Genomic DNA, 20,059 nt, shown 5'->3' with positions numbered 1-20,059 from the left:
TGGCGCAGAAGTCCACAGGTTCACTACCCTTTGAATGAAGAGGGTTTCCCTCATCTCATTCCTAAATCATCCATCCTGTATCCTGAGACTGGGAACAGGAATGTGGGGCATTCCAGATTCCCCAGCCAGGGAATACACCCTCCCTGCACCTCGTCTCTCTCCAGCCCCGTTTTAGAATTTGATTCGTTTCAATCAGGTCTCCTCTCAACCTTCTAAACTCTAGTGATTGTAGGCCCAGTCGAACCAACCTGTCCTCATAGGAGGGTCCCTCTAACCCCCCCCCCCCCCCGAATTGGTTTTGGGGGCTGTACATCAAACGGACAAGGAAGGAAATTTGAGTTTCGAAGTTCGATTTCAATTGTTCTGTGACTGCTTGCGTTGCAATGTGGCTGACGGAGATAGAGGTCGTGGTTTAACATTCATGTTACTTGGGTTTGGTCGAGTTAAAATTCTTTTGTTTTGAATCGTGGATCTGGTGGCTTCATTCTCTGATCAGATATCAGGGATTTTGAGTCAAAAAACTGAATGAAGGATGTCATTGGTCTCCACCGAGATCAGAAACAATGATTATCGTCAGTGGGTCCTGGTGTGAAACTCGCACCAGCAAGGAGGTGATGGGCCGAATGGTCTTCCTTTCCCGAATTGAATTCCTACAATAACCCGACGATCCAACACTCAGCTTGGAGGAAAGTGAAAGTCCCCTGAGGCAGAACGAGGTTAAGCACCAGGACTCGGATAAGCAGAACTCCGACACTAGTTTGATCGCGGAAACACGCACACGGGTAACTGAGAACAGAGGAGAGGAATCAGTCTGAAAAGAAGATGAGTAAATGGGAGAGGCTCGCTGTGAAGATAAACACATCTCAGCTGCCTCGGGAGGGCTGGAAGTGCCATGTGATTGAATGCAGCCTGGTCCGATCATTTCACAATCATAGTGATAATAAACATAATCATTGGGTCTTCCCCATTTACCGCAGTCTACACGCTGCTGCCTCTCCTTCTGGGACAATGCACGAGTACCGTGCCTGCATAATGAACCCACTTCACCTCTTTATTGCGTAAGCGATGTCTGGACAATGAACCGCCTGGCAATAAACTATCATTTGTACAAAAAACTCTTGCCTGTACAGTGAACAGCCTCCTGTACAATGAACCATCGCCTGTACCATGAATGGTCACAGGAATAATGAACCATCGCCTGTACAGTGAATGCTGGTATGTATAATGACCCTCATGTCTACAATGAACTGTCTGTACAATGACCCGTTGCCTGTACAATGAATGGCCATCTGTGCAATGAACTGCTTATCCCCATTTGAGGGGTGGGAGCTGACTGGTGGTGGTTTAACCTGAGGGTCACCACAAGGCAAGGGGCAAGGTTGAGAAGGCGGGACCTTCATGGGCAATCTCAGTCGGTCCGGGGAATTGAACCCACACTGCTGCCTCGCTGCACATCACAAACCAGCTGTCCAGCCAACTGAGCTAAACCGACCTCCCTCTAATGTCACTCTTTTGGAAGGACGTGAATGTATCGGAGAGAGTGCCGGAGCAGTTTATCAGACTGGTTCCAGACATGAGAAACCTCAGTGATGAGGATAGATCGGAGAGGTTGGGAATGTTCCCCTTAGGAGAGAAGAAGACGAAGAGGAGATTTGATGGAGATGTACAAAACCATGAGGAAGCTGGACAGAGTAGATCGGGAGAAACTGTTCCCGCTCGTCAAAAGATTGAGAACGAGAGGGAACAGATTTAAAGTGATTTTCCGCCCAGCGAGTGGCTGGGGCGCGGAACGCACGGCCCTGTTGGGTATGGTGGCGGCAGCTTCAATCTTCATTCGAGAGGACATGAGACAATCACTTGAATAGAAACAACCTGCATCCCCTTATGGAGATGAAGTCACACTGCGGATACTCTCCATCGTGTTGTGTGGCACGACCACCGCGCTAAATGGGATAGACTTCGAACAGATCGAGCAACTCCAGACTGGGCATCCCTGGGACGCTGAGGGCCATCAGCAGCAGCAGAATTGTATCCACCACAATCTGTAACCTCATGGCCCAGCATGTCCCCCACTCTACCATTACCACCCAGCCAGGGGACCGACCCTGGTTCAATGAAGAGTGTGGGACAGCGTGCCAGGAGCAACATCAGGCAGGGTGAAACAGAAATGTGGCGCGGCAGGGGGGGGGGGGGGGGGGGGCAGAATCCTGCCCCAGATCTCGGCTCTGAAGTCCAGTCACGTCCAGTCATGAACGGTGGTGGACAACTCAACCCAACCGGAGCAGGGTGGTCCACAAATATCACCTTCCTCAATGATGGGGGATTCCTGCGTTTCAGTGCTTAAAGATAAAGCCGCCACCTTCAGCCAGGAATGCTGATCCATTTCGAAGGCCCAAGTGGCCGTCTGCTGCTCCTCTTTCTTCGGTAAACCTGACCCAGCGTCGAGCGTGCCTGTTTGCAATCCTCTGAAGCAGCTGGTCACCTCCCGCCTCAGTCCAGGGCACTATCTGAATGCAGGATGTTGCTCTTCAATGGGTGGCTGCAGTGTCAACAATGACAAGGCGGGGAGAGCTGTGAATCTGAGGCCCGTTGCACAGCCTACTCCAAGCCCGTGGCCTCTCACGCTCCACCATGTTGCAGTGCATGGGCAGCGAATGCGAGGTGGGAGAATGTAAAACGGGATCTTAATTGCAAAACAAGAGGACAGCGATAAACTGGAACATTACTGGTAATTTTGTCTAGGCGTCATTTGAGGGGATGGGCTGTTCAAATTGTTATCATCTGCCCAAACAGTTTTTAAAAAAATCTATAAAGGTTTATGGCTTCACAACTTATTAAAATCATATTTCCTGCTTGGTGTGAATTACTGGGGCTGCGATTCAGCCTGTTTGAGGGTCACAATATTGCTCGCGCCTGATGGCCTGAGATTAATCATTTTTATTAGGTTTTAATTTAGCACCTCGATAGACCCGCACACGGATACAGATGCCCAGGCTGTTGTCTTCGCTGCCACGGTTATTGCCTGGTGTCGGTGTAATGAGGTTGTATATCACAACTATCACACAGCCAATCTTCGGAGCAACCCTGTTTTTTTTATAGCAGCCCTTCCCTGCAATCTGCTGCCGGGGAATTGGATTGCAGCATTTATTAACGCCTCCGCTCCCGGCTCCCATGGGGGAACAGGCTTGCACCTCACCGTTTCGCCTATTCCCGGGAAAGCCCGACAGTCCCTGTCCCCTCCGTGAGCACGGCACTTATAGGGAAGGCACGGGAAGGGACTGATCAGTCTCTCGGGAGCAATTCAACCACGCCGTTGAGCCCGGCGTGATCTGGGCACTCTGGCTCGATTGCAAGAAGGGGCAAAACTGAGATTCACGTCGGAGGGGAGGGGGTGGGGGGGGGGTGTGGGGGGGGGGGGGGGGGGGTGGCGAACCATTTGAAATTCACCCTGCCCGCTCCAGATGGCGTGTTCCGGATCGCACCATTCCCGAGATTGAGGTCGAATGCAGCGGCCTCCTGGGAATTACCCAACTCCCCAGCGGGAAATCACGGCGGGCGTCGTTTAGTGTTCCCCGACGGGGGTCCGCCACAATGGCTGCCGAGGGGGAGTGAGGAGGTGAGTAACCCTTTCTGTCCACCCGCACGCAGCTCAAGGGCTCCGCAGCTTCTGTCCCAGTGCTCGGGGGGGGGGGGGCCTTCAGGGGATTGGGGGTTGTTTGGGTGGGTTGGAGGGGTCCAGGTTGGGGGGGGGGTCATCCCTGGGCTGGAGGGGGGAGGGGGAGGGGCTTTGTGGCTGTGAAGCCATCTTTAGACACTGTGAAGACCCATAACGGGGGCAACCACATGTGCTGCCTGTCTGTCCCACCAAACCCCCCCCCCCCCCAGGACAGAGCTCAGCTGTGGCTTCTATCCTGAAATGCAACTTCACTCCCTTTGACTGTGAGCAGCCTCCAGCTTCACAGCTGAAGGTAATTTGAAATGAGGAAGTAGCCTTGTTCACTGGGAGAGCACTTCACGCTCCTCAACTCTCAAGTGCCTCCTCAAAGGAACAGGTGGCGTGTTTCAGAGGATGATTAGCGCGCTGCATGTCCGGCTGCGCCCTCGCTGCGCCCTCGCTGCGCCCGTGCTGCGCCCTCGCTGCGCTTGTCCTGGTCGAGGAGGGCAGACGCCGGTCACAAGGTCATGGCAGGCCGGAGGCGACACCACACGTGCAGGGGGCCACCGAGCACAATGGAGACCCGCCTGCTGATCAGGCTGAGGAGGGGGCCAGAAGGAGGGGGGGGGGGCGGGCGATGTGCCAAGGTGGACAGCAGTCATTGGTCCTCACACGAGCTGATGGGACAGCATATGCCGCAGAAGACTCCACCTGAACAGAGAGACAGTGCGTCACCGGTGCCGCGTCCTCCAGCCCCCGACCGCACTTGGGGAAATCGGCCCTTCAGGCGGTGACCCTCCTCACTCCCAGAAGGGAGATTGAACTGAACAATAGGCCAACTTGTGTTGACCAATGAATTTCGAACCGCACTGAGAGTCTGAGAGTCACTTTTGTGAAACAACTGAGTATATTGGTGATGTATGGAGAGGTGGGGGCGTGAGGAAGCAATCTTTCATTTTCATTCTTTATTTCTGATTAGTGTTGGCAGAGAGAACCCAACAGGCAGGAAATGTCCTTCACTCTCTGACAGTCAATGTTTCCCCAAAGCGACATGCAGCGTCAGTAATCAGCTGTCACAAAGTGACGGGCTGTATTCTTTTGAAGGATGTGCGGCTTTGCAGAGGACAAGAGTTCCCCAATTTCTCGCTTGAATTCCCACTTGACTCCTGAGCTTGCACGACCTGCGTCCCGTGTTTGGTCGGGCCTGATTGATGTGCTACGGCAAACGAGCGCCGACTCCCCACCTCCCCAGGTTGTCACAGATGGAACCGTTCTCGTCTCTCCCCCCCGATGCCGGACGGGCCCCTGTCGCGCCAGGACCCAGGGGAATAACCCCAATTCTCACTCCAGTGCAGCACTGGGGGAGTGCAACACTGTCACGGGTGCCGTCTCGCTGGTCGGGCATTCAGTCGTGAGGTGGACATCTGTAGCGGTGATTTTGATCGATGTTACAGAATATTGAGGCGATGTTAGAGGGTAGAGAGAGCCAATCCTTTGTTTAGGACCCGTGGGCTAGATGTAGTCAGGAACTGCTAGCCGATAATGGGGATTGATATTACATCACCAGCTAAATTCCAATCAGAGATAGCAATGGGTTTGGAGAAAAGTCACTCGAGGTAAATGGAGTAAGGTCAAAGGGATTTCAGTCAGGCGCAGAGATATTGATCAGACACAGAGATATTGATCAGACACAGAGATATTGATCAGACACAGAGATATTGATCAGGCGCAGAGATATTGATCAGACACAGAGATATTGATCAGACACAGAGACATTGATCAGACACAGAGATATTGATCAGACACAGAGATATTGATCAGACACAGAGATATTGATCAGACACAGAGATATTGATCAAACACAGAGATATTGATCAGACACAGAGATATTGATCAGACACAGAGATATTGATCAAACACAGAGACATTGATCAGGCACAGAGATATTGATCAGACACAGAGACATTGATCAGACACAGAGACATTGATCAGGCACAGAGATATTGATCAGGCACAGAGATATTGATCAGACACAGAGATATTGATCAGACACAGAGATATTGATCAGGCGCAGAGACATTGATCAGGCACAGAGATATTGATCAGACACAGAGATATTGATCAGGCACAGAGATATTGATCAGACACAGAGATATTGATCAGGCACAGAGATATTGATCAGACACAGAGACATTGATCAGGCACAGAGGTATTGATCAGACACAGAGATATTGATCAGGCACAGAGATATTGATCAGACACAGAGACATTAATCAGACACAGAGACATTGATCAGACACAGAGACATTGATCAGACACAGAGACATTGATCAGACACAGAGATATTGATCAGACACAGAGATATTGATCAGACACAGAGACATTGATCAGACACAGAGACATTGATCAGACACAGAGATATTGATCAGGCACAGAGATATTGATCAGACACAGAGACATTGATCAGACACAGAGATATTGATCAGACACAGAGATATTGATCAGACACAGAGATATTGATCAGACACAGAGACATTGATCAGACACAGAGACATTGATCAGACACAGAGATATTGATCAGGCACAGAGATATTGATCAGACACAGAGACATTGATCAGACACAGAGATATTGATCAGACACAGAGATATTGATCAGGCACAGAGATATTGATCAGACACAGAGATATTGATCAGACACAGAGATATTGATCAGACACAGAGACATTGATCAGACACAGAGATATTGATCAGACACAGAGATATTGATCCGACACAGAGATATTGATCAGACACAGAGATATTGATCAGACACAGAGACATTGATCAGACACAGAGACATTGATCAGACACAGAGACATTAATCAGACACAGAGATATTGATCAGACACAGAGATATTGATCAGACACAGAGATATTGATCAGACACAGAGACATTGATCAGACACAGAGATATTGATCAGACACAGAGATATTGATCAGACACAGAGACATTGATCAGACACAGAGACATTGATCAGACACAGAGACATTGATCAAACACAGAGACATTGATCAGACACACAGATCAGACATACGACACATGGAGGGTGCAATCTCATCCTGATTTACCTTTCCAGACAAAGGAGTAACCACCTTTACCATGAGTTGGACTTCCCCCTGTCCATCGGGGTCTTGCTCAGGGTGTCAGTGTCAATGTGAGTCTGCCCGTGCTCCCGGGTAACCGTAGCAGTACGCTGGTCCGGTCTGGCTCTGATGGGGTTGTCCACGAGAGTCCCGATGTTCCAATCCCGAATTTCATTTGAAGGGGGGGTGGTGATGTGCATCAATGTAAATGCATGTAGGCTAGCTAGACACTAGAGGGAGCAACAGAAACATCACACACACGCACTCAACCAATAGATCAGTTAGATAGGACACGACCAATGGACATTCACGATGCACACGGAGGTGACACGACCACAGGGGGGCATTACACCAACCCATATATAAAGGACACCACACACATGATCTGCCTCTTTCCAGTGGAGACAGTCAGTGAGTATAGACACAGGGTTGATTCAATATTACACCCACCACGTGGATTGCAGCAACTGGTTAGTCAGTCTGGGTAGCTATAGTAGGATTAGCAGTAGTGTCGAACCTGAGTAATAGAAGTGTAAATAGTTTAATAAACGTGTTGAAGTTATCTCCACGTCTGGACCTTCCTTTGTCAAGTGCCCCACAAGGAAGCCGCTTATGGTACACCTACAACGTAACAAATCAGGGGGGAAGAAGCCTTTTAACAGAGGTGGGGGGGGGGGTGGTGGGCGTTTTACAGCAGCCACCACACGGGTCTGACGGAGCGAGGACTTGGTCCAGTGCGACGTGGGTCCAAGTCGGCTGGAGACCAGGCTTCCCCGCACCCGGCCCAGGATGGACAAGCAGCCATTCCCACCAACATCGGTTAACGCCCTCCGCCAGGGCTGAGGAAGTTGCTCAGAGAGACAGATTTTTAATCAGCGAGGGAATCGAGGGATGTGGGGATAAGGCGGGAATTGACGATCATCACGGCCGACCAGTCGGGATCTGATTGAATGGCAGAGCAGACCCGATGGGCCGAGTGGCCTCCTTCTGCCCTTCTGTGGGCTTAGATTAACATAGAATTTACAGTGCAGAAGGAGGCCATTCGGCCCATCGAGTCTGCACCGGCTCTTGGAAAGAGCACCCTACCCAAGGCCAACACCTCCCCCCTATCCCCATAACCCAGTAACCCCACCCAACACTAAGGGCAATTTTGGACACTAAGGGCAATTTATCACGGCCAATCCACCTAACTTGCACATCTTTGGACTGTGGGAGGAAACCGGAGCACCCGGAGGAAACCCACGCACACACGGGGAGGACGTGCAGACTCCGCACAGACAGTGACCCAAGCCGGGAATCGAACCTGGGACCCTGGAGCTGTGAAGCAACAGTGCTAACCACTGTGCTACCGTGTTGCTTTCGGGATGTTTTACGACATCGAAGGTGCGACACAAATGTTGCTGTTGTTGGAGCACGGAAGGCGATTTCACCCAGGGAACATTCATCCGCAGGCCCGTCCTCAGCAGGATTAAACCCCACTGGCTGACTGAATCGTTTAGAGCTCAGGAGTGAGCCTGACACAATGCAGTGTGACCGAGGTCAGGGGAATATGATATTGAAACAGGGCTAAAGTGCTCTGATTGATTGAATCGCGCGGCTGAAGGTTGGTTCGTTTTGCCTGTCAGTCGGCACTTACTTCAACATCTGGTCACTTCAATCAATCACGCTCCTGCTGCCAACCATTGACGGGAGAGAAGTGAGAGAAGTGATGCTCTGCATTTTCTTGGGTATTCTCTCACTCATCCGACGGGGATGAGGCTCACTCCCCCGCCCTGTCCCCGTAACCCCACCTAACCTTTGGACACGAAGGACAATTTACCGCGGCCAATCCACCTAACCTGCACATCTTTGGACTGAGGGAGGAAACCCGCGCAGACACGGGGAGGACGTGCAGACTCCGCACAGTCAGTGACCCGGGGTTGGGATCGAACCTGGGACCCTGGCGCTGTGAACCCACAATGCTAACCACTTGTGCTGCCGTGCTGCCCTTTGGATACGATCCAAACCGTTTGGTGAAGCCAAAACAAAGATACCGAGATTTTTCTTCATTAAACAAAAATTGAACGAACACGAGGGGGGTCCGCTATCTACTTGACCGGGCCTAGGAGCAGAACCACCAGGCGGGCCTCCCCACCCCCACCCATCCACATGGAGGAGCCCTCATCTTTAAACCGTGCCCCCTCATTCCAGATTCCTCACATCGTACTTGCAGCAGCAGGTGTGGAGTTGTTGCTAAATCTGAGCTGACAGCAAGAACACACCGCGAACAAGTCCACAATGAGAAAGCTGTTCGCACTTTTTAAAAGCCATGAGCAGCCATTTATCGCCTCCCGGGATTGTTTAAAGCGTGCGTTTGCTTCTGCCCGAGCCGTAAGACGATGGATTTCACACAGAGAGATGCTGGGGGCAGGGGAGATCTCGCACCCGCGCCTTGCAGCTCCTCATCCTGTGCAGAAAGTCCCCCCCAATTATGTCAGAGCCGGTCACCTGTCGTCTCAGCAAAGGCAGCCACAAGTTTGCAACCTCTGGCTAATGGATGGATGGCAGCTGATCCTGCGAGTGGCTGGGGTCCGGGATGCGCTGCCTGGGAGTGTGGTGGAGGCAGGGGCCAATCGAGGCAGTCAAGAGGGAATCGGATGATTATTTGAATGGAAACAGTGTGCAGGGGCGCGGGGGGAAAGACAGGGGAATGGGCACTCAGTCATGATGCTCGTTTGGAGAGCTGGGGGCAGACGCGATGTGGCTGAATGGCCTCCTTCTGCACTGTAACGATTCTGTGGACCTGCTTGTGACGGTGTTGGACGCCCGCCTTTTGGATAAGCTGGGGGCGCGACACAACGCTCGTTGAGTGGTGAGGCAATGAGGACCTCGAGGGGGAAACAAAAGAAACGCAGAAGGGAGGCAAAAGCGCTGATGGTTTCCGAGACGGAATGCAGGCGAGAATGGCCACACAAAGTAAGCCAACAATCAACTGGCAACCTTCAGAAATTCAGCAAACCCAAAGCGTGAGTAAGAAGTGCGGTGAGCTCGGCAAGTCACGCGAGGAACCCACGACGAGGAACCCACGACGGAGAACCCACGATGAGGAACCCACGACGAAGAACCCACGACGAGGAACCCACTACGGAGAACCCACGACGAGGAACCCACGACGAGGAACCCACGACGAAGAACCCACGACGGAGAACCCACGACGAAGAACCCACGACGAAGAACCCACGACGAGGAACCCACTACGGAGAACCCACGACGAGGAACCCACGACGAGGAACCCACGACGAGGAACCCACGACGAAGAACCCACGACGAGGAACCCACTACGGAGAACCCACAATGAAGAACCCACGACGGAGAACCCACGACGAGGAACCCACGACGAAGAACCCACGACGAGGAACCCACTACGGAGAACCCACGACGAGGAACCCACGACGAGGAACCCACGACGAGGAACCCACGACGAGGAACCCACGACGGAGAACCCACGACGGAGAACCCACGACGAGGAACCCACTACGGAGAACCCACGACGAGGAACCCACGACGAGGAACCCACGACGGAGAACCCACGACGAGGAACCCACGACGAGGAACCCACGACGAAGAACCCACGACGGAGAACCCACGACGAAGAACCCACGACGAAGAACCCACGACGAGGAACCCACTACGGAGAACCCACGACGAGGAACCCACGACGAGGAACCCACGACGAGGAACCCACGACGAAGAACCCACGACGAGGAACCCACGACGGAGAACCCACGACGAAGAACCCACGACGGAGAACCCACGACGAAGAACCCACGACGAGGAACCCACGACGAAGAACCCACGACGAGGAACCCACGACGAGGAACCCACGACGAGGAACCCACGACGGAGAACCCACGACGAGGAACCCACAACGGAGAACCCACGACGGAGAACCCACGACGAGGAACCCACGACGAGGAACCCACTACGGAGAACCCACGACGAGGAACCCACGACGAGGAACCCACGACGAGGAACCCACGACGAGGAACCCACGACGGAGAACCCACGACGAGGAACCCACAACGGAGAACCCACGACGGAGAACCCACGACGAGGAACCCACGACGAGGAACCCACGACGAAGAACCCACGACGGAGAACCCACGACGAGGAACCCACGACGAAGAACCCACGACGGAGAACCCACGACGAAGAACCCACGACGGAGAACCCACGACGAAGAACCCACGACGGAGAACCCACGACGAGGAACCCACGACGGAGAACCCACGACGAGGAACCCACGACGAAGAACCTACGACGAAGAACCCACGACAAAGAACCCACGACGGAGAACCCACGACGAGGAACCCACGACGGAGAACCCACGACTCGTCACGCAGAAACATAGCACAAACACAAGAATTCGAAGCAGGAGGAGGCCATTCAGCCCCTCGGGCCTGCTCCACCATTCAAGAAGAATTCTGTTTTCCTGCCTGTCTCCCCAGCCCGCATAACCCTCGAGTCCCTTGTCAATCAAAAGTATGTCTGACGCGGCCTAGAGTATATTCAACGGCCCAGCCTTCTCTGGTCTTTGGGGGAGAGAACTCCACGCACTAACAGCCCACTGAGAGAAGGGAATTCTCCTCATGTCCATCGCCATCCACAATTGTTGGGCCCACAACTGTTCACAATTTACATGGATGATTTGGAGTTGGGGACCAAGGGCAATGTGTCCAAGTTTGCAGATGACACTAAGATAAGTGGTAAAGCAAAAAGTGCAGAGGATACTGGAAGTCTGCAGAGGGATTTGGATAGGCTAAGTGAATGGGCTAGGGTCTGGCAGATGGAATACAATGTTGACAAATGTGAGGTTATCCATTTTGGTAAGAATAACAGCAAAAGGGATTATTATTTAAATGATAAAATATTAAAACATGCTGCTGTGCAGAGAGACCTGGGTGTGCTAGTGCATGAGTCGCAGAAAGTTGGTTTACAGGTGCAACAGGTGACTAAGAAGGCGAATGGTGTTTTGTCCTTCATTGCTAGAGGTATGGAGTTTAAGACTAGGGAGGCTATGCTGCAATTGTATAAGGTGTTAGTGAGGCCACACCTGGAGTATTGTGTTCAGTTTTGGTCTCCTTACTTGAGAAAGGACGTACTGGCGCTGGAGGGTGTGCAGAGGAGATTCACTAGTTTAATCCCAGACCTGAAAGGGTTGGATTACGAGGAGAGGTTGAGTAGACTGGGACTGTACTCATTGGAATTTAGAACGATGAGGGGGGATCTTATAGAAACATATATAATTATGAAGGGAATAGATAGGATAGATGCGGGCAGGTTGTTTCCACTGGCGGGTGAAAGCAGAACTAGGGGGCATAGCCTCAAAATAAGGGGAAGTAGATTTAGGACTGAGTTTAGGAGGAACTTCTTCACCCAAAGGGTTGTGAATCTATGGAATTCCTTGCCCAGTGAAGCAGTAGAGGCTCCTTCATTAAATGTTTTTAAGATAAAGATAGATAGTTTTTTGAAGAATAAAGGGATTAAGGGTTATGGTGTTCGGGCCGGAAAGTGGAGCTGAGTCCACAAAAGATCAGCCATGATCTCATTGAATGTCGGAGCAGACTCGAGGGGCCAGATGGCCGACTCCTGCTCCTAGTCCTTATGTTCAAATGTGAATGGGAACCCCCTGATCCTGAAAGTCTGGACTCTCCTGGAAGGGGTAACCATCTGATTCCACCTCGTAAAGTGGCGTTTTAATGAGATCACCTCTCATTCTTCGAAATTCCAATCGGTATAAGACATAGGAGCAGAATTAGGCCACTCGGCCCATCGAGTCTGCTCCGCCATTCAATCATGGCTGATATTTTCCCCATTCTCCTGCCTTCTCCACATAACCCCTGATCCCATATTAATCAAGAACCTATCTGTCTCTGTCTTAAAGACACTCAGTGATTTGGCCTCCACAGCCTTCTGCGGCAAAGAGTTCCACAGATTCACCACCCTCTGGCTGAAGAAATTCCTCCCCATCTCTGTTTTAAAGGATCGTCCCTTTAGTCTGAGATTGTGTCCTCTGCTTCTAGTTTTTCCTACAAGTGGAAGCGTCCTCTCCATAGACCCAACCTGCTCAACCTTCCCTGTTAGACAAACACCCCTTCACCCCAACAATCCGTTGAGTGAATCTTTTCTCAACTACTTCTGATGCAATTTAATCCTTTTTTTAAGGAGATCAAACTGTCCGAGATATTGCAGCTTACAGTCTAAGGCCTTGTCTGAGAACGACACTTCACTACTTATATACTCGATTCCCCTTGCAATATAAATTTAATACGTATGTCTCCCCAGCAAACTCCGACCTCAGTTCTGAGCAGGAGAAGAAGCCTTAAAATTCATCTATTGCCTTCTTACCCAACTAATACATTTGGGTTCTGTACCTTTGGGTCTTGCTATCTTCAGCTTCCTTTCATGGGCCACTCTGCGGGGGAGAAACCAAGCAAGGTGGATACGGGTGAGCCTGTAGATGTGGTGTACCTGGATTTACGAAAGGCGTTTGATGGGGCGTCGCATGATAAAGGTTAACTCAGTGAGATGGTGGCTGATGAGGAGCAGACCACCGAGCTTCGGGTCCAAACTGCGGAAGGCACGGTCTTCAATGGTGCGACAATTAAAATTGAGACAGCGCAAGAGCCAGAAACGGAGGAGCGCTGAAACCTCGGGGAGGGCTGGGGGGATGCGGAGGAGGTGACAGGGATGGGTTGGGGCGAGCATGCATGGAGGGGTTTTTGCATTGATAACCGCAGCAGGCCAGTGAACACGGTCGGTGATGAATGAATGGGGCTTGGTGACGGAGGTAGGAAATGGGGAGCTGGGTTTTGGGTGCATTCACGTTTATGGAGGTGGGGGGTGCGGGGAAGGTGGGAGGTGGCACAGAATGTGCTGGAATAGTCAGGTTGAGAGGTAATCGGGGCATTCATGAATGTTTCAGCAGCAGGTCAGCCTCAGCAGAGGTGGAGAAGGGCGAGGTTATGAAGATGTATAATCCTTCGAATTCAGACGGGGAAGGGGTGACTTGGGTAAGGTTTTATTTTGGATTTTTGTGAGGAATTGGTAGGGAACATGAAAACAGGTACACAAGTTCAGGACAAGAGGTGCACAAACTTCAATGTTTGGGGCAGGCTATTCAGGGGAGGTGTTGGGGAACACCTCTTCAAGCAAGGGCTGGTAGGGGTGTACCATAGAATCGCTACAGGGCAGAAGGAGGCCATTCGGCCCATCGAGTCTGCACTGACCCTCTGAAAGAGCACCCTATCAATGCGCACTCCCCCGCTCTATCCCCGTAACCCCATCTAACCTTGGGACACAAACGGGCAATTTATCATGGCCAATCCACCTAAACCTTCTCATCTTTGGACTGCGGGAGGAAACCGGAGCACCCGGAGGAAACCCACGCAGACACGGGGAGAACGTGCCGCCTCCGCACAGACAGTGACCTGAGGCTGGAATCGAACCCGGGTCCCCATCGCTGCGAGGCGGCTGGACACCTGGGCGAGAAAGGAAGTGGAGGATACGCTGACCGGGTGAGATGAACGAGAGTGGGAGGGCGCCGCAGTGGAACAGCAGTGCTGGTACAGACCGGAGGGGCCGAATGGCCCTGGCTTCTGTGCCGAAGACCCAACGTAATAAACCTCACACACGCCCAAGAGGGGGAAAGCTGGCGATGTCGCGATTGGGGAGAAGACCAGTCGGTGGGTCCCCTGCCTTTGACATGTTGGGGGGGTGCCGAACGTGACCTCAACAACTGCTCCGGATTTCACCGTGACACACGATTATCTGCTTCTTATCTGAAAGGTATTTCCCATTCATTTCTCTCGAACATGTCCAATTTTGTGAGATAACAGGACCTGTTTAGCCAGATAAATGTCTCCCAGGCTCAGCCCTCGTGCAAGGCCCGTCCGATCTGAATTTATAATGTCAAAGTCACCATGGCTTTAGTATTCCTCGACATTAACCCTGGGCACTGGTGCCTGTGAAACAACTCCTCTCGTCCGCTTCCCGATTCTCTTCAGGTTTCCCATCTCGCTCAGAATCAACCCCCTCTCACATTTGTTGTTCTAAGCCTGTGGCTTGGGCTGGCGCAGTGGATGCGGAGGGGGGGGTGACAGGGGTGGGGTGGGGCGAGCATGGGTTTATGCGCAAGACTGAGAATTTCTGCATTGATAATGCCTCCCTCCCACTCCATTCTTAAACAATGTCCTCTTGAGCTCTCGTGGGCTTCAGTTGACAGGGATGGGGGTCCGCTCCATCCCCCCCCCCCTTTGTGTACTCCAGCCCGTCCACAATTCTGCCCCCTTTCCCCCCCCGGCAATCCCACCGTTGCTGCGCCCCCCCCCCCCCCCCCCCCCCCCCCCCTCCTCGCTGCCCGACAGAATCACAGGTCAGGCTTTGTAGGCCACCCGGCCCAGCCACAGCGTGCTAGCTCTCTCTGGCCAGTCCCACTCAGCTGAGGACAGGGGTGGGTTTCTGCCGCTGTGTCTCCTGCCTCTCACTGATCAAACCGTGGGCCCGACCGTGAGCAGGAATATTCAGGATGGAGTCACCCGACAGAGCGGCTCCCAACGAAAAAGGTACATCTCTCGAACTTCGACTGAGGACGTTTCGGAAGAAAAATAAGTTGGCACAGGGGGCCCTCCAAGGCAGGAATAGTTGGACGTGAGAACGTGGTATGGTCAGATTTATTTTCTGTGGGGACTCACTGACGAACTGTGTGGTCCGATTTCTTTCCACACAGCGCGTCCGTTCACCACCCTCATTCCCAAGGAAGTTCCCAATCCCTCAGGTTAGCTTTCTGTATCACTTGGGACCCAAGTGCTACAATGAGCTAGGATGGAGCTGGGGACATGCTACAATGAGCTAGGATGGAGCCGGGGACATGCTGCAATGAGCTAGGACAGCGTGGGACTGATGGCCTCCGTTTCGCGACAGAGTCGCTTCCTGCCGTGCAAACGCTTCTCACAAAACCAGCAGGGCTCAGGCCATGAGGGAACTCTCCGTTTCCTGATTCGGGAGCCCATCAAACCCCCCCCCCCCCCCCCCCCGCCCTCCCGTGCCGAAAACGGCCGGAGAATGTCCGGGTCCCTGGCTGCGCAGGCGCACGGCTGGCGACACGCAGCGGTCACGGGGAACGTGGGACCGGCGGTGCACCGACACGACCCGCCATCCGCGACCCCCGGGCCACCCCCCCCCCCCCCCGCCAACAGTCCCTCCATCCCTCGCGGGAGTCTCCCCCGGCCAGTGGCAGGGATCTCGGCCGAGTGTGGAGGCGCTGGACACAGTCCGCAGACGCCACGCCGGGTTCGCGATTTGTCTGAGGACACGTGTCCCGCGCCGTCGGGAGTGGTCCGGCCCGGTGAGGCGCCAGCGGCAATGTGACCGCACTGTCAGAGGGTCAGTACTGAGGGAGTGCCGCACTGTCAGAGGGTCAGTACTGAGGGAGTGCTGCAATGTCAGAGGGTCAGTACTGAGGGAGTGCTGCAATGTCAGAGGGTCAGTACTGAGGGAGTGCTGCACTGTCAGAGGGTCAGTACTGAGGGAGTGCCGCACTGTCAGAGGGTCAGTACTGAGGGAGTGCTGAACTGTCAGAGGGTCAGTACTGAGGGAGTGCCGCACCGTCAGAGGGTCAGTACTGAGGGAGTGCCGCACTGTCAGAGGGTCAGTACTGAGGGAGTGCCGCACTGTCAGAGGGTCAGTGCTGAGGGAGTGCCGCACTGTCAGAGGGTCAGTACTGAGGGAGTGCCGCACTGTCAGAGGGTCAGTACTGAGGGTGTGCCGCACTGTCAGAGGGTCAGTACTGAGGGAGTGCCGCACTGTCAGAGGGTCAGTACTGAGGGAGTGCCGCACTGTCAGAGGGTCAGTACTGAGGGTGTGCCGCACTGTCAGAGGGTCAGTACTGAGGGAGTGCCGCACTGTCAGAGGGTCAGTACTGAGGGAGTGCCGCACTGTCAGAGGGTCAGTACTGAGGGAGTGCCGCACTGTCAGAGGGTCAGTACTGAGGGAGTGCCGCACTGTCAGAGGGTCAGTACTGAGGGAGCGCCGCACTGTCAGTGGGTCAGTACTGAGGGAGTGCCGCACTGTCAGAGGGACAGTACTGAGGGAGCCCCGCACTGTCAGAGGGTCAGTACTGAGGGAGTGCTGCACTGTCAGAGAGTCAGTACTGAGGGAGTGCCGCACTGTCAGAGGGTCAGTACTGAGGGAGTGCCGCACTGTCAGAGGGTCAGTACTGAGGGAGTGCTGCACTGCCAGAGGGTCAGTACTGAGGGAGTGCTGCACTGTCAGAGGGTCAGTACTGAGGGAGTGCCGCACTGTCAGAGGGTCAGTACTGAGGGAGTGCTGCACTGTCAGAGGGTCAGTACTGAGGGAGTGCCGCACTGTCAGAGGGTCAGTACTGAGGGAGTGCTGCACTGTCAGAGGGTCAGTACTGAGGGAGTGCCGCACTGTCAGAGGGTCAGTACTGAGGGAGTGCTGAACTGTCAGAGGGTCAGTACTGAGGGAGTGCCGCACTGTCAGGGGGTCAGTACTGAGGGAGTGCTGCACTGTCAGAGGGTCAGTACTGAGGGAGTGCCGCACTGTCAGAGGGTCAGTGCTGAGGGAGTGCCGCACTGTCAGAGGGTCAGTACTGAGGGAGTGCCGCACTGTCAGAGGGTCAGTACTGAGGGTGTGCCGCACTGTCAAAGGGTCAGTACTGAGGGAGTGCCGCACTGTCAGAGGGTCAGTACTGAGGGAGTGCCGCACTGTCAGAGGGTCAGTACAGAGGGAGTGCCGCACTGTCAGAGGGTCAGTACTGAGGGAGCGCCGCACTGACAGAGGGTCAGTACTGAGGGAGCGCCGCACTGTCAGTGGGTCAGTACTGAGGGAGCGCCGCACTGTCAGAGGGTCAGTACTGAGGGAGCCCCGCACTGTCAGAGGGTCAGTACTGAGGGAGTGCTGCACTGTCAGAGAGTCAGTACTGAGGGAGTGCCGCACTGTCAGCGGGTCAGTACTGAGGGAGAGCCGCACTGTCAGAGGGTCAGTACTGAGGGAGCCCCGCACTGTCAGAGGGTCAGTACTGAGGGAGTGCTGCACTGTCAGAGGGTCAGTACTGAGGGAATGCCGCACTGTCAGAGGGTCAGTACTGAGGGAGTGCTGCACTGTCAGAGGGTCAGTACTGAGGGAGTGCTGCACTGTCAGAGGGTCAGTACTGAGGGAGTGCCGCACTGTCAGAGGGTCAGTACTGAGGGAGTGCCGCACTGTCAGAGGGTCAGTACTGAGGGAGTGCCGCACTGTCAGAGGGTCAGTACTGAGGGAGTGCTGCACTGTCAGAGGGTCAGTACTGAGTGAGTGCCACACTGTCAGAGGGTCAGTACTGAGGGAGCCCCGCACTGTCAGAGGGTCAGTACTGAGGGAGTGCCGCACTGTCAGAGGGTCAGTACTGAGGGAGTGCTGCACTGTCAGAGGGTCAGTACTGAGGGAGTGCCGCACTGTCAGAGGGTCAGTGCTGAGGGAGTGCCGCACTGTCAGAGGGTCAGTACTGAGGGAGTGCCGCACTGTCAGAGGGTCAGTGCTGAGGGAGTGCTGCACTGTCAGAGGGTCAGTACTGAGGGAGTGCCGCACTGTCAGAGGGTCAGTACTGAGGGACTGCTGTACTGTCGGAGGGTCAGTACTGAGGGAGTGCCGCACTGTCAGAGGGTCAGTACTGAGGGAGTGCTGCACTGCCAGAGGGTCAGTACTGAGGGAGTGCTGCACTGTCAGAGGGTCAGTACTGAGGGAGTGCCGCACTGTCAGAGGGTCAGTACTGAGGGAGTGCTGCACTGTCAGAGGGTCAGTACTGAGGGAGTGCCGCACTGTCAGAGGGTCAGTACTGAGGGAGTGCTGCACTGTCAGAGGGTCAGTACTGAGGGAGTGCCGCACTGTCAGAGGGTCAGTACTGAGGGAGTGCTGAACTGTCAGAGGGTCAGTACTGAGGGAGTGCCGCACTGTCAGGGGGTCAGTACTGAGGGAGTGCCGCACTGTCAGAGGGTCAGTACTGAGGGAGTGCCGCACCGTCAGAGGGTCAGTACTGAGGGAGTGCCGCACTGTCAGAGGGTCAGTACTGAGGGAGTGCCGCACTGTCAGAGGGTCAGTGCTGAGGGAGTGCCGCACTGTCAGAGGGTCAGTACTGAGGGAGTGCCGCACTGTCAGAGGGTCAGTACTGAGGGTGTGCCGCACTGTCAGAGGGTCAGTACTGAGGGAGTGCCGCACTGTCAGAGGGTCAGTACTGAGGGAGTGCCGCACTGTCAGAGGGTCAGTACTGAGGGAGTGCCGCACTGTCAGAGGGTCAGTACTGAGGGAGTGCCGCACTGTCAGAGGGTCAGTACTGAGGGAGCGCCGCACTGTCAGTGGGTCAGTACTGAGGGAGTGCCGCACTGTCAGAGGGACAGTACTGAGGGAGCCCCGCACTGTCAGAGGGTCAGTACTGAGGGAGTGCTGCACTGTCAGAGAGTCAGTACTGAGGGAGTGCCGCACTGTCAGAGGGTCAGTACTGAGGGAGTGCCGCACTGTCAGAGGGTCAGTACTGAGGGAGTGCTGCACTGCCAGAGGGTCAGTACTGAGGGAGTGCTGCACTGTCAGAGGGTCAGTACTGAGGGAGTGCCGCACTGTCAGAGGGTCAGTACTGAGGGAGTGCTGCACTGTCAGAGGGTCAGTACTGAGGGAGTGCCGCACTGTCAGAGGGTCAGTACTGAGGGAGTGCTGCACTGTCAGAGGGTCAGTACTGAGGGAGTGCCGCACTGTCAGAGGGTCAGTACTGAGGGAGTGCTGAACTGTCAGAGGGTCAGTACTGAGGGAGTGCCGCACTGTCAGGGGGTCAGTACTGAGGGAGTGCTGCACTGTCAGAGGGTCAGTAGTGAGGGAGTGCCGCACTGTCAGAGGGTCAGTGCTGAGGGAGTGCCGCACTGTCAGAGGGTCAGTACTGAGGGAGTGCCGCACTGTCAGAGGGTCAGTACTGAGGGTGTGCCGCACTGTCAAAGGGTCAGTACTGAGGGAGTGCCGCACTGTCAGAGGGTCAGTACTGAGGGAGTGCCGCACTGTCAGAGGGTCAGTACAGAGGGAGTGCCGCACTGTCAGAGGGTCAGTACTGAGGGAGCGCCGCACTGACAGAGGGTCAGTACTGAGGGAGCGCCGCACTGTCAGTGGGTCAGTACTGAGGGAGCGCCGCACTGTCAGAGGGTCAGTACTGAGGGAGCCCCGCACTGTCAGAGGGTCAGTACTGAGGGAGTGCTGCACTGTCA

At 54.2% G+C, this 20,059-nt stretch overlaps 1 long non-coding RNA gene across 2 annotated transcripts in view; it reads right to left on the bottom strand.

The window, feature by feature from the left end:
• Positions 1–6,800: 6,800 nt before the first annotated feature.
• Positions 6,801–20,059, bottom strand: part of LOC140396725 (uncharacterized) — a 381,686-nt gene continuing 368,427 nt past the window's right edge. For both annotated transcript variants that reach the window (XR_011936603.1, XR_011936604.1), the window contains exon 5: positions 6,801–7,009. This is a non-coding gene — a long non-coding RNA (uncharacterized lncRNA). The remainder of the gene's footprint in view (positions 7,010–20,059) is intronic.

Source organism: Scyliorhinus torazame, chromosome 20 (assembly GCF_047496885.1).
Source record: "Scyliorhinus torazame isolate Kashiwa2021f chromosome 20, sScyTor2.1, whole genome shotgun sequence".
Classification (NCBI taxonomy): Eukaryota; Metazoa; Chordata; class Chondrichthyes; order Carcharhiniformes; family Scyliorhinidae; genus Scyliorhinus; species Scyliorhinus torazame.
This window is presented reverse-complemented; position numbering and strand designations above follow the sequence as displayed.